A 12,828-nucleotide genomic window follows, 5' to 3' on the forward strand; every position below is an offset into this window, starting at 1 on the left:
GCAATTTAGAATATTATGTCATATACACGGGCGCCTGGGTGGCTCAGTTAGTTAAGCGTCTACCTTCGGCTCAGCTCATGATCCCAGGGTCCTGGGATGGAGTCCTGCATTGGGGTCCCTGCTCAGAGCAGAGTCTGCTTGTCCCTCTCCCTCTGACCTTCCCCGCTCCTTGTGCACTCTCTTTCTCTCAGATAAATAAATAAAATCTTAGAATATCATGTCATACACAGATAATCATAAAATGTGCAATGCATATCGATCAATCTTTTTTTAATCATAGAATTTAAAAAAGGATTGTTTGTTTAGCAAGGAGTACTCCAAAATATCCAGGCGAAACAATAATCCATTTGACGATCTCCAGGGATGGATATTCCAAACTATTCCTAGTGTTTTTTAACTCTAGAAATCTGAAAAATTTTTAACTGAAATCTCCCTGATTTAATATAAATCTATGTCTTGTTGTTCTGGTTTGCAAAATTGTAAACATTTTTCAGCATTCTCCTTAAAAGAAACTGTAAAGATACTAATAAAACCACCTTAGCCATCTCTTTTATCAGATTAAATATCTTTATTGTAATCTTTTTTCTCATTATTTAGCATTATACCATTTTTTTTAAAGATTTTATTTATTTATTTGACAGAGAGAGAGACAGCGAGAGAGGGAACACAAGCAGAGAAGTGGGAGAGGGAGAAGCAGGCTTCCCGCCGAGCAGGGAGCCCAATGCGGGGTTCGATCCCAGGACCCTGGGATCATGACCTGAGCCGAAGGCAGACACTTAACGACTGAGCCACCCAGGCGCCCCAGCATTATACTATTTTTTAAATGTGCCTTTCTTCCTTGAATCTGCTTCAACCCTGTAAATTCACTGGTAGCCTGAAACTTAAGAAAAATTAGGACCCTGCAGCAAAAAGAAAATCATGTATTTATCATGAACTTCTTTCCCTTCTTATGCCTTCACATTTATTTTCTGCCTTTGCTGGGACATTGAAGACTTTGAGAGGATCCCAGAAATAGTTGTAGTAACAACAATGGGTTTTTAAAAAGTTTCTTGTTTATCTTAGATAATTTAACTGTCAGAGGGCAGAAGGGATGGATTTTTATATGCTGGAAATATGCCATGTGGCAGCACTGTGAGAAGTGCTTTTCATGTATTACCTTGTACAACTCGACAAAACCCCTGCCGAGGAGTGATCAGTGTTCCTATACTAAGAAAAGGACATTAAGAGTTACACAGGTTAGGTAATTTGTCAAAGTCAAGCAGTGTGTCTACATCAGACTGGAGTCAACCTCAGGTATGTCTGAGCTCTTACTGCTATACAATGCAGGTTTTGGGTTTTTTTGAAAGAATAAAAGCTCAGTTGGTTCTTTTTTAGCTTGATTCTGAAATGCTGAAATTAGCATTTTTAGTATATCATTAAAGCTTTCAACAGGCAGAATTTATTTTTTGTTGACTTGGTTTACAAGGAGTTAAAACTCTTACGGCAATGAGAGTTTCCACCTTATTTACTTTGCCATACGTCTGTCATGGTGGTTACATAGAACCCTGAGGTTCATATAGTTACCTATAGTCACCCTCCATGGCAAATGGTAAACTACTAACCAATTAGAAGGGTTTGAAATATGACTGCTAGAACAGCCTGGCTGTGGATATATGAGGAAGGTTTTGGTGAGATTCAAGGTCAGGGCATCACAGAACTATAGAGTCCTCCTAATTGTTCAGAAGGGGGACATGGTGGTGGGCATGGCAGTGAACAATAGGATCTCTCCCAGGCCATTGCACCTCTTGCTTCCCTATCTTTAATAACTGAGGATGACACTAAAGATGATAATTTAAAATTATTTTACAAAACTTGTTTTTATGAAATAGGTATATAAAAACATAGATAATATAGTATTTATTTGCATTCTGGCATTCTGCTTAAGAAGTAAAGCATTACAAATACAATTGAAACCCTTTCTGTTTCCACCCCAATCCTATCACTACCTATCCTCTTTCCCTGGGGTAAATATGTGTTTGAGATTTATGCATATTAATAATTATAGCTTTAATTCATTCACTTTCACTGATGTATAGTATTCCAGTATATGAGCATATTGTAATTTATTTACTTACTTTCAAATTGATGGACATTTAGGAGACAAGAGTAAAGTGGGTGAAATGTGTGATTAGAGGTGAGTTATTTCTAGTCTTTGTTTTGGGAGATGGGTTCAACAGATGTTTATTTCATTATTTAAAAAAATAAATAAATAACTAAAAATAAGCCTAACATTCACGGTCGAATGATGACAATGTGTCATGGACCAAGGATCATGATTAATACAATTAATGCACACCAGATTACTAATAAAAATGATAACTGTATGAGTTTGTTAAGGCTGCCAAACAAAGTACTACAGACTAGGTGGCTTAAACAATAGAAATTTACTGTTTCTCAATTGTAGAGGCTAGAAGTCCAAGATGAAGGCGTTGGCAGGGTTAGTTTCTTCTGAGGCTTCTCCTGGGCTTATAGATGGTCATCTTCTCCTGTGTCTTCCCTGCATCTGGTTCCTAATCTCCTTTTCTTATAAGGACACTAGTCATAGAGGATCAGGGATCACACTAATGACCTCATTTTAACTTAATTACCTCTTTAAAGACCCTATGTCCAAATACAATCACATTCTGAGGTGCTGGGAGTTAGGACTTCAATATATGAATTTGGGGGGACACAAGTCATCCCCTAACAACTGGTATCGATAATGCTTCAAAGACATTCCCGTAAAGGTCTCTTTGTACAAATAAGTGCAAGTTTCCCAGGGGAATCCACTTAAGTATGGAATGGCTAGATCATATTACAGAATACTATTAAATGAATGACAACAACGATGTTTGCGTAGTGAAAGTTTGAAAAAACAGCAGTAACAATAGCTAGTATTTCTCGAGTGCTGATAACTACATAATGCAAAATTATATTTAATTTTTACCACATCTAATTTGAGGTAGGTATTATCATTATTCCAATTTTACCAAAAAGGAGACTGAAGCTTACAGAAATTAAGTAATCTTTCGAAGGGCCCAGAGGAGCTAGTGATCACGTTGGGATTCTAACCCAGGTCTGCTTGTTTCCAAAGCCCATGCTTTTATACGATAGCAGCCTCTGTGGTAGCTTCATTTGGAGAACACACACACACACACACACACACACATTCCCTACCCGTATGATGTGCTGCGCCGGCGCACAGTTAGCTGCTCCTTCAAAAATCCAGTCATCGGGCACCTGGGTGGCTCAGTTGGTTAAGCGACTGCCTTCGGCTCAGGTCATGATCCTGGAGTCCCGGGATCGAGTCCCACGTCGGGCTCCCTGCTCAGCAGGGGGTCTGCTTCTCCCTCCGACCCTCCCCCCTCTCATGTGCTCTCTCTCATTCTCTCTCAAATAAATAAATAAAATCTTTAAAATAAATAAATAAATAAATAAATAAATAAATAAATAAATAAAATCTTCAAAAAAAAAATACCTAGTTAAAAATGAGCCGAGGGCGCCTGGGTGGCTCAGTTGGTTAAGCGACTGCCTTCGGCTCAGGTCATGATCCTGGAGTCCCGGGATCGAGTCCCGCATCGGGCTCCCTGCTCAGCGGGGGGTCTGCTTCTCCCTCTGACCCTCCTCCCTCTCATGCTCTCTGTCTCTCATTCTCTCTCTCGCAAATAAATAAAATCTTAAAAAAAAAAAAAAAATCCAGTCATCAAGCTGCACTAGATGTGACTGGAAAAGGAATGACAACAGTTTATGAGAACCGCCCAGGAAAAGAAAGGAGGTACAAATTCCCCGAAAAACAACTCCCAAAGGCACATCTGTGTTGACTTACAAAAATAGAAAAGCACAGAAACCTTGTGGCGGTGGGGCCTTTGCGGCGAGAGCAGAGGCACCACATCCTGTGACGCCAAGAAGTGGTGGCCGAAGTCCCTGGGAACAATGGCCACAGATGCCAGGCGAGGAGAGAACGGTGCAGGGGGAGGGGCCGCGCGTCACCCACCAGCTGTGGGACGTGCGCAGGGAGGAGGTACGGCGAGCTACACACGGACCTCCGCGGGTTGCCGGCAGCGTTGGGCAACCTCAAACACGCGGGGCGCTGTGTATGGCGCCGGTCCAGAGCGAGCCCTCGGAGCAGGTGGTTGGCCAGCACGGCTGTTACTCTCTTTATGGGTCCTTTTCCCCACGACACACAAGACGGAAACCGTCGCCCCTTTGAAGGAGGAGGTAAGAAGCAGGTCAGTAAGCCCTCCGTGACTATCCTGTGGTGGAGACGTCTGCTCCATTAATCTAATCGCCCCAATCTTCAAGTAACACTTGGGCAAATCGATCCTGGACAACACTCGGGAAGGAAAAGTGGTACTTTTTTACTTTCATAGCATGAAAAATCTGAATATGTTTGCCTTATCACACTAACACAAGTTGGAAAGGAAAATTCAGAATTTCACTTGAAGCATAAGCAATAGTCATGTTCAGTAAATGAAGATCCAACTCTTACGGTGGGGATGCAAAATATACAAGCGCAAGTGATTTGAAAAGATTTTTCTTCTTTTTCCTCTCACTCCTTCCATCTCTTCAGCCCAACTGGAATGTTTTCCCTTGAAAAATTCTAAAAGATCATAGAATTAGGGGTAGGAATAATTAGGTAATTGGGAAGCCATCTTTCTGCAGATGAGAAGATATGCTGAGGTACAGTCTATAATGCTTTTCCTAGTGTGGCTTTGAACAATGTGTCTTTTATTAGATAAAAGTTGTGGAGGTGGAGGCCTCCGTGTATGTCCAGAACAGGTATGGCACAGGGAGGAACGAGGAAGACACTCTCAGAGGCGCACCTCCCCGAACTAGTCCTGATCTGCTGGCAGGAGCTCGGAAGGACAAAAGGGTAGTGAGGACTCCACTTTGATGTGGAGTCACTGCTGTGTGGTTGTGTGTGTGTGTGCAGGGGGCAGGGCGAGGGTAATAAATACCAGGGAGCGTTTTGCAATGCATGCAGATCAGCTGAGCACTGGACAAACATTTTTGCCACCAGCTATTTCTCCAAGGCTTCTGACAGTTTGTGCAACTTGTGTAAGACATTCCTGAAAGAGAGGAGCATTTGTTCAACTTATATAACTTCTTTTTATATCATAAGACTAAAGCAGTACTTCCGGGCTCATGTCCTGTTGAATGTAGTCCAATTGAAACTTCTTTCCTTTCCACACTCAGAAACCTGACTACCTGTTTAAATTCCTCCTGATAGCACAGCTTACTGTTTGCCCTCGGTCCTTCTCTGGCCCTCCCATACACACAGATTTCATAATGACATTCCTTCTTCCTCTTGTAATTCTATTTAACTGTTGGGGAAAAAAGAAGCAACAGCTTTTGAACAATTTCTACAATGTGTTCTTAAATTGGATGTGTGTGTGTGTGTAAAATGCATATGTTTTTTTAAAGCATAGTGAATACTGTGATTCTAGAATTGCAAGGTAAGAGTTTAGCTAATGGAGTTTTGGGGCTATTATGATGTGTGCATAGCTGGGGACACTGCTGCTCAGGAATCTGGGGAATTTGTATTCACATACTTCCTGCCTCGAGTAAAGGAGTTCAGTAAAGCATGTGGAACTTCTACAGCTTTTGTTTCCTGACCATTTTTTTTTTTTTTGGAAGAAATGCTGATAGGTTATGCTTTGATGTATTTTTATTTAGAGGTTTTCAATACAAATTGGTATAGGGTGTTATGATTGAGTACAAGTCCTCTGATAATCATTATTCTACCCCAGTGCTGCCTAGTTCTTCTTCTGTGGCCTCTTAAGATTTCCAGTTCACCAAAGCAAGCTTGGTGGGTAAGGGAGTGACTTACACAGACTCTCTTTTGTTTAAAGGTTTACAATGTACAGTTCCCCTTCACATAGGCATTCCTATTTGCCTTTCATGGCAGCCCAGGAGTTAAGAGCACAGGTGTTCTTAGATTCATCTGACAGGTGAGGCCATCAGGCTCAGGGAGGTGAAGGGCTTTGGCCCAAGTCACGCAGCTAGTTAAGTGGCACAGCAAGGCTTTTTACCCTAAAAGCACTTTTGCTCAATCAGTGCTAGTTTCTACTATTGTGGTTGTTTCTACCATGTGCCAGTCACTGAACTTAGTGCCTCATGCGCGTTCTTTTTTTTTTTTAAAGATTTTTCATAATTTATTTGACAAAGAGAGAGAGAGAGAGAGAGAGGGAGAGAGAGGGCTCAATCACTGGGAGTGGCAGGCAGAGGGAGAAGCAGGCTTCCTGTGATGTAGGGAGCCCATTGCAGGGCTCGATCCTAGGACACTGGGATCATGACTTGAGCCGTAGGCAGACCCTTAACCAACTGAGTCATTTCAGTGAATACTGACTACTACCATGGGAGTTGGCATTAATTACTGCAGAAGAGGAATCTGAGACTCATAGCACCCAGAGTTTTCTCTATCAGAACCAGGTCACTTGATGCACCTCTTTGAAGCTCTTTAAAGTATAGCACATGCAGGAACATCAACCTATGTCTCTCATTAAATGTTAGATCTCTTTGCCTTCTCCACAGTTCCTGTTGGTGCTGGGGTGGGCTTTGCTTTAAGATAATGAAGATAGAAGAAAGAAAATGCACACAGGTATGACACAGTAGTGGCAGAGATTTGGCTGTCACAAGGATGCTCAGTGGGGTGGGGTGCTCTGAACCACGTACTGGGAAACCAAGAACAGGAAGACATCATTGTAGCCTGAGACGAGAAGTGAAGAAGACATGAGCCGTCTGTGCTCAGTACAGCAGCTCCCAAAGGGAAGAGGCCAATGTGAACTCCAGGCTCTCTCAGTGTCGCACTGCTCTGTGTTTATAATGTCCTGGCATTCTTGACACTGACTGGAGAAGCCTGTCCCATAAATCCATGGAGGGCTCTCAACTTGGGGCAATCTGTTTTTGTTTTTGTTTTTAATTGTTGCTATTGTTGCATCCTTGGTATTATCTGCGAGCAATCTTAGTGGATTTGGCAGGCATCAGGCCCAACCTGCCCTGGGAAATGCTGGAAAGTGGAAAATCTGAGTAAAAATCTTTAGGAAAACACAATAACGTGTTCCCGAGAGTTAAAATTATCAGTTGAATATGTGTGGCTGATATACTTGAGTTTAAAGTTAAGTTTCAAGGTGTGGCCTCTTATAACATTCATGAGGCTGGCTATCAAAAAATTACCATTATTTTTGAAACTTTCTATTTCAAATGATACTGGGTTTTTAATGTTATTCCAAAGTAAGAAATGTGATATATCAGAGCTACTATTGGCTCTTCCATGTTTCAGCTTTTCCACCTATAAATGGGAGTGAAAACATACCTGCTGAGAGGTATGGATTCATTTTAAATTATTGGAGATACCCACCGAAACTATCATCGTGAAATTAAAATGATTATTCGGAAGTATTGAATGTTTATAAGCAGACCTAGGTTGATATCTTAAAGAACAATTGACTGAAAATCATTTGTCTTTTGTGAAAAGAAAGTCTTTTCTCTATGTGGGCTGGTTTCTTTTTGCACAAAAGGAAAGTTAATCTGAAATTAGTGAGATGGAATGATCCAGATATAGACGCTGTTCATGTGAGTGTGGTCATATGTGAGGACAGGGTCAATTCTTGAATGGACAAGCCAGGTTTGGGCAAGAAAATAGAAACCACTCTTTGTGTCTTAGATATAAAGAGTTTAATTGGTGATTGGGAACTTGGACAACTTTTGGAAGAGCTGGAAGGAGGGAGGGGAGGCTCACCAGGGCTGTCCCTGAAGGTCAGAGAGGCTGCCCCAAAGGTCAGAGGGGGTGACACCAATGCCCACAGCCTGCAACACATGGCATAGTTTTTAAAAGCTTGTTTGCAAGCTGCTGCACTGCTGGAGAATCTCTGAGAAGCTCTCACTAACTCTATCAGCCTATTGGGTGGATCGTAGAAGCTGGTCTGTGTATATGTGTGCAAATGTCTCCAGAGAATCCGAGAATTAGCTTCACTTTCCACTTCTATCCCAAGTCCTCATCTATAACTGCAAGGGGACTCCAGGGTAGTTCTCAGGCTTGGAAGGGGTTGGTGATGGTGCCAAGTTGGCAGTAGCCAATCTACCACACAAAGCCTACTTCTCTAAATTCTTGAAGAATAAAATTTGATATAATCACTGAACAAAAATAGACCTTGGTATGAGTTCCTTCGTTCCTTCCTTCTTTCCTTCCTTTCTCCTTCCTTCCTTCCTTCCTTCCTTCCTTCCTTCCTTCCTTCCTTCCTTCCTTCCTTCCTTCCTTCCTTCCTTCCTTCCCTCCTTCAACAAAATATGCTTTGAATAGCCAGGCTCTTGCTATGTGCTAGGAAAACTATTGTATTGAGATAGACTAATACCTGCTAGAGTCAGGTAGACCATTAAGATACAAGTAAACCCCATGAGAAATAATGATAATTTTGGATGATATGAAGGACACAGGTGCTGTTGGGGAGTGGCATTTTAGGTGGAATGGGGCCTCTCTGCTTGCACGTTCACACAGTGCCTTGTATTAGACTTCTCTGGATGTATTTCTTACTTACACTGTGAGGATTTAAGCTCTTGGAGGACAGGTAAGGTAGCCTACTTATAACTGTATTCCTTACAAGTCTTGTGCGGTAGAGTAGGCCCCAGATAAATATTAGTTGGGCAAGTGTGGGCCACAGTTCAGAATTTCGTATAGCGTCAGGTGGCTCCAGGTGAATCAGCTGGATGAAATGTTTTAGTTTTGTGTGTGATTCACATACTTATGTAAACAAACCTCCATGGTAGGGATTGGTCATATATATTCTTCTGATTCTTTTGTTGAATACCTGGCATCTAACCCTTGACGACTCTGGTTCTCAGAGTTCTGATAAAACAATCCTCCTTTGAGGTGGGGTGGATTCTTCCAGTCTAACTGCGTGAAGGGGGCAGGGTCAAAGGTAACCCAAACTATTACAAGATAAAACATGTCAGTTCATATATTAGACTAGAGTTCCATTGCACTTTGTGATCTCCACTTAAAAGCTTTCTTCTCAGAGAATTTTTCCCTGAGCAGCATGATGCTTTTCAAAAATGATGCAAGTGAAAAATTAAAGCCCATCACAAATTCAGGAGAATAAATGTTTTAGTTTGAATCTTCAGATTAAACATCTATATCGAATGCAGTAATTGACATGTTAGTGGAGTAATTGTTTACTGCTCATGAGAATGATCCATGTGGCGAAACTTATAAATAGCTTAATGTAGGTTTGCTCAAGGTTACCTTTTGGGGATAATGTCGAAAGCCCACATCTTCGAAAAGCAGATAATATAATGAATTATGCCAATCATTTCTTCTTACCTGTTGTTCACAAATGTAAATGAGACTGTAAATCTCATCTCTTCTTTTGTATTTCATCAAAATTGAGATAGCTGGAAGAAGAAACATGCCAAGAGTTAAGTTCTTCATCTTTTTGGCTGTCTCTCCACAGAAACATATCCCAAATCATCTCTTCTGCTGGTGATTGGTTCTCCCTGGTAAGAAACAGTCTTGTACCTGGGCGGGATTGATTGGGAAGAAGAGGTTGCAAATTTTGCTGCTATCTGTAAACACATTGTTAAAATGTGGCTAGTTAGAAGGCAGCCAATTCTGCGGACCTTTCTGTGGCTTACCATTTCCCCTTCTGCTTCCCAACTTCCCAAAACTATTAATGGCATATTTTGCCCCAGCCTGTGTTGCATCCAATGATAAACAGATGGATCCCAGCCGCAGCATGAAGATGGGAAGTCTGTTTGGGCACAATATGTTTCATATTCCTATCCAGCTGCCTCCTGTTTTGGTCTTCATAGAGCCTGCTGAAAATTCAGGACTTCTCACTATAATCTACAAAAGAGTGTTTCCCTCCTCCCACCCCCCACTTTCCTCCTCTGTGGCTATAAATCATTTCTCCAGTTGTGATTTATGTAGTGTCTTTAAGGAAGAAAGTCTGGCAGCAACACGAAGAGAAAGATATTCTGGGAGAGCCACAAGAGCACCCCCCCCGCCCCCCAGGTAATGTCCTGGAGCATGAAACCATAGTTTTCTTTGATTTTTTGACTGTGAAAGAAAACAAGAACTTATTCCCTCTCCCACATCCTTCTCCCCACTTCGGACCAAAGTACATTTAATTACTTCTCAGTGTCATGTTAAGATGTGCTGATAATTCTTCTGAAAAAGATCAGCTTAGACCCAAGAGCAGTGTTGCTTTTGTAGGCCCTCGCATCCCCACGCTGCCTATCTCATTTATCCATGTGGGACCATTTAACCTATTAATTTGGCTTGACTTATCTTGTCTCTACGAAGCCTATGATGGGAGTTATATGTCAAGGAAACATTTCTGGGGAATTTTAATACCCAAAAATTATGGATTGCTATATTGGCTTTATTTTATTTGCTGTGACAACCAATTAGTCAAAATATTTATTGGGTGCCACTCTAGGCAAAGCACAGTGCCGTATGCTATCACGAAATCTACATCATAGCCTGGAATGGCAACGATCACTTAGTTATCTAGTAGATTTTCTTTCTGTAATGTGTGTAAAGACGACCTACCCCTCCTTTCACTTTATTATTTTTTTGAAAAGATTTTACTTATTTATTTGCCAGAGAGAGAGAGAGAGAGAGCACAAGCAGGGGGAGAAACAGGCAGAGGCAGAGGGAGAAGCAGGCTCCTTGCAGATCAGAGGGCCCAACATGGGGCTCGATCCCAGGACCCCGGGATCATGACCTGAGCTGGCCAGGTGCCCCTCCTTCCACTTCAGAGCAGTGGCTAGCACATTGTATGCAATTTTGATTGGAGAGTGTCATGCAGGATGGAGAAAGAATCTAACTTTATAAAGGTTAATATGAGAAGCTGAATTTCAAATCAGAAGGACAGTGAATAAATATGAAATTGGCACAAAGGGAATTCATTTCAAATGGGAGGCTTCAAGGTGGTAACATAGAAGAGCTGCCACCTGAAAAAGTCAGATGGTTGTCTGTCAAGTGGCCTCAGAACATGGCATTTACTTTCATGAATTTGTAATGATCTGAACTTGTAGGATCAGAAACTTACTTTATCACTGTGTGGAAAATGAGTCCTTTCATAGGAGTGGATTCATATGTCAAGCTCATAGAGACTGATGTGTAATCACAATGTCAGCTTATTAATTTAGATTAGGAAATAACTGGCAGAGAGATCCAGAGTCAAATGCTTTGGCTAGCATATTTTCATTTTTTTCTCTTTATAGGTAGATATACTTCTGTTATGTAATACAAATGATACTCAATTAATTTAAGCCACTGTAAGTATTTTGTTGTTGGTACTCTACACTCAGATTTAATCTTGATATTTCTTGTCCTTTGACGCAAAAATGTTTCTCCTGGATCTTTCTTCTTCCATATGAATTTTAGGTTCAGCTTAACAAGCTAAACATATGTATATCAAGAAGAAAGGAAAGAAAAAAAGAAGAATCTATTGTGATTTTTAATTTGATTTGCATGGAATTTAGACATTAATCTGGAGGAAATGAATGCATTTCTGATGGTGGGTACTCCCATCTATGAATATTTTATATATACATAATTTTATGTTTATTTTGTGTGTATATAGTATAGATAGATTTTTAAATCAGGTCCTACTTTATGCCTTTCAATGAAGTTTAAAAATTTTCTTATGTAGATCTTGCTTACCTTTTGTGATATTTATTACAAAGTGTCTTTGTGTTAAAAATTCTATTTCTTTACCATTTATTATTGGTGTGTGTCAATGAAATTGGTTTTTGTACATTGTTCCAGTAAATTTGCCAACATATTAGCTCTAATAGTATAATCTATATCCCAGTTTAATAGTGTATAAATTCTCTTAAATTTTCTACACAGTCATATCATCTGCAAACCATAACAATTTATTTTTTTCCTTTCTAGACATGGCAGAAACATTTAAGACCTTCTGAATATTCCTGTGCTCTCCCCCACATTTCTAGCCCTTTAACAAAAGTTAAGGCCATGTAACTTGCATCTAAATTTTCAAATTCAGCTATTCATATTTTTCTCTTGAGAGTAGAAGACCTCCACTGTATGTGTAATTAGCCCTTTTTATGTATTCCTGGTATCAACAGTTAAGACTTGTATGTCCTTTTAAATACCTACCTTGGGGCGCCTGCGTGGCTCAGCTGGTTGGGCGACTGACTCTTGATTTCAGCTTGGGTCATGATCTCTGGGTCCTGGATTGAGTCTGCATGGGGCTCCAGGCTCAGTGGGGAGTCTGCCTGAGGATTCTGTCTCTCTCTCTCTTTCTCCCCCCTGACCCCGCTTGCGTGTGTGCACACTCTGTCTCTCTCTAAAATGCATAAAGAAATCTTTAAAAAATAACTACCTTAGCTTATCTTACATCTTTGACATAAATGACAATATTTTTATTTCTTTCAGTTCTAAGTATTTTCCAACTTGTATTGTGATTTCTTCCTAAGTCCATGCTTTAGAAGTATTTCAGACATGAATTTTAAAAATCACGTACTTAATCTTCTAATTTTAATTAATTATATTAAATAAATATGATCTAGCAGATGTCAATTTTTTCTTACTAGCTGAGATTTACTTTGTGGTGGCATGTGAAGTGAAATTTTCTAAATATTCCATTTGTGCTCGAGTAGAATTTTTGTATCTTAATTGGCAGAAGCAGTATACTAGATAGGTTCACAAAATTTTCTATATCCCTACAGATTTGTTTTTAAGAGCTTTAGTGAGGTATACTTTATATACCATAAAATTCACCCATTTAAAATTGCACAATGCAATGATTTTTGATAAATTTATAAATTGTGCAAACATCA

General features: G+C 40.4%; 1 long non-coding RNA gene across 2 annotated transcripts in view; it reads left to right on the top strand.

The window, feature by feature from the left end:
• Positions 1-12,828, top strand: part of LOC123848262 (uncharacterized) — a 70,531-nt gene that overhangs the window by 32,230 nt on the left and 25,473 nt on the right. The window lies entirely within an intron of this gene.

This window comes from Mirounga angustirostris, unplaced genomic scaffold (genome assembly GCF_029215605.1).
Source record: "Mirounga angustirostris isolate CCGP_5_RB_7025 unplaced genomic scaffold, mMirAng1.0.hap1 SCAF_2, whole genome shotgun sequence".
NCBI lineage: Eukaryota > Metazoa > Chordata > Mammalia > Carnivora > Phocidae > Mirounga > Mirounga angustirostris.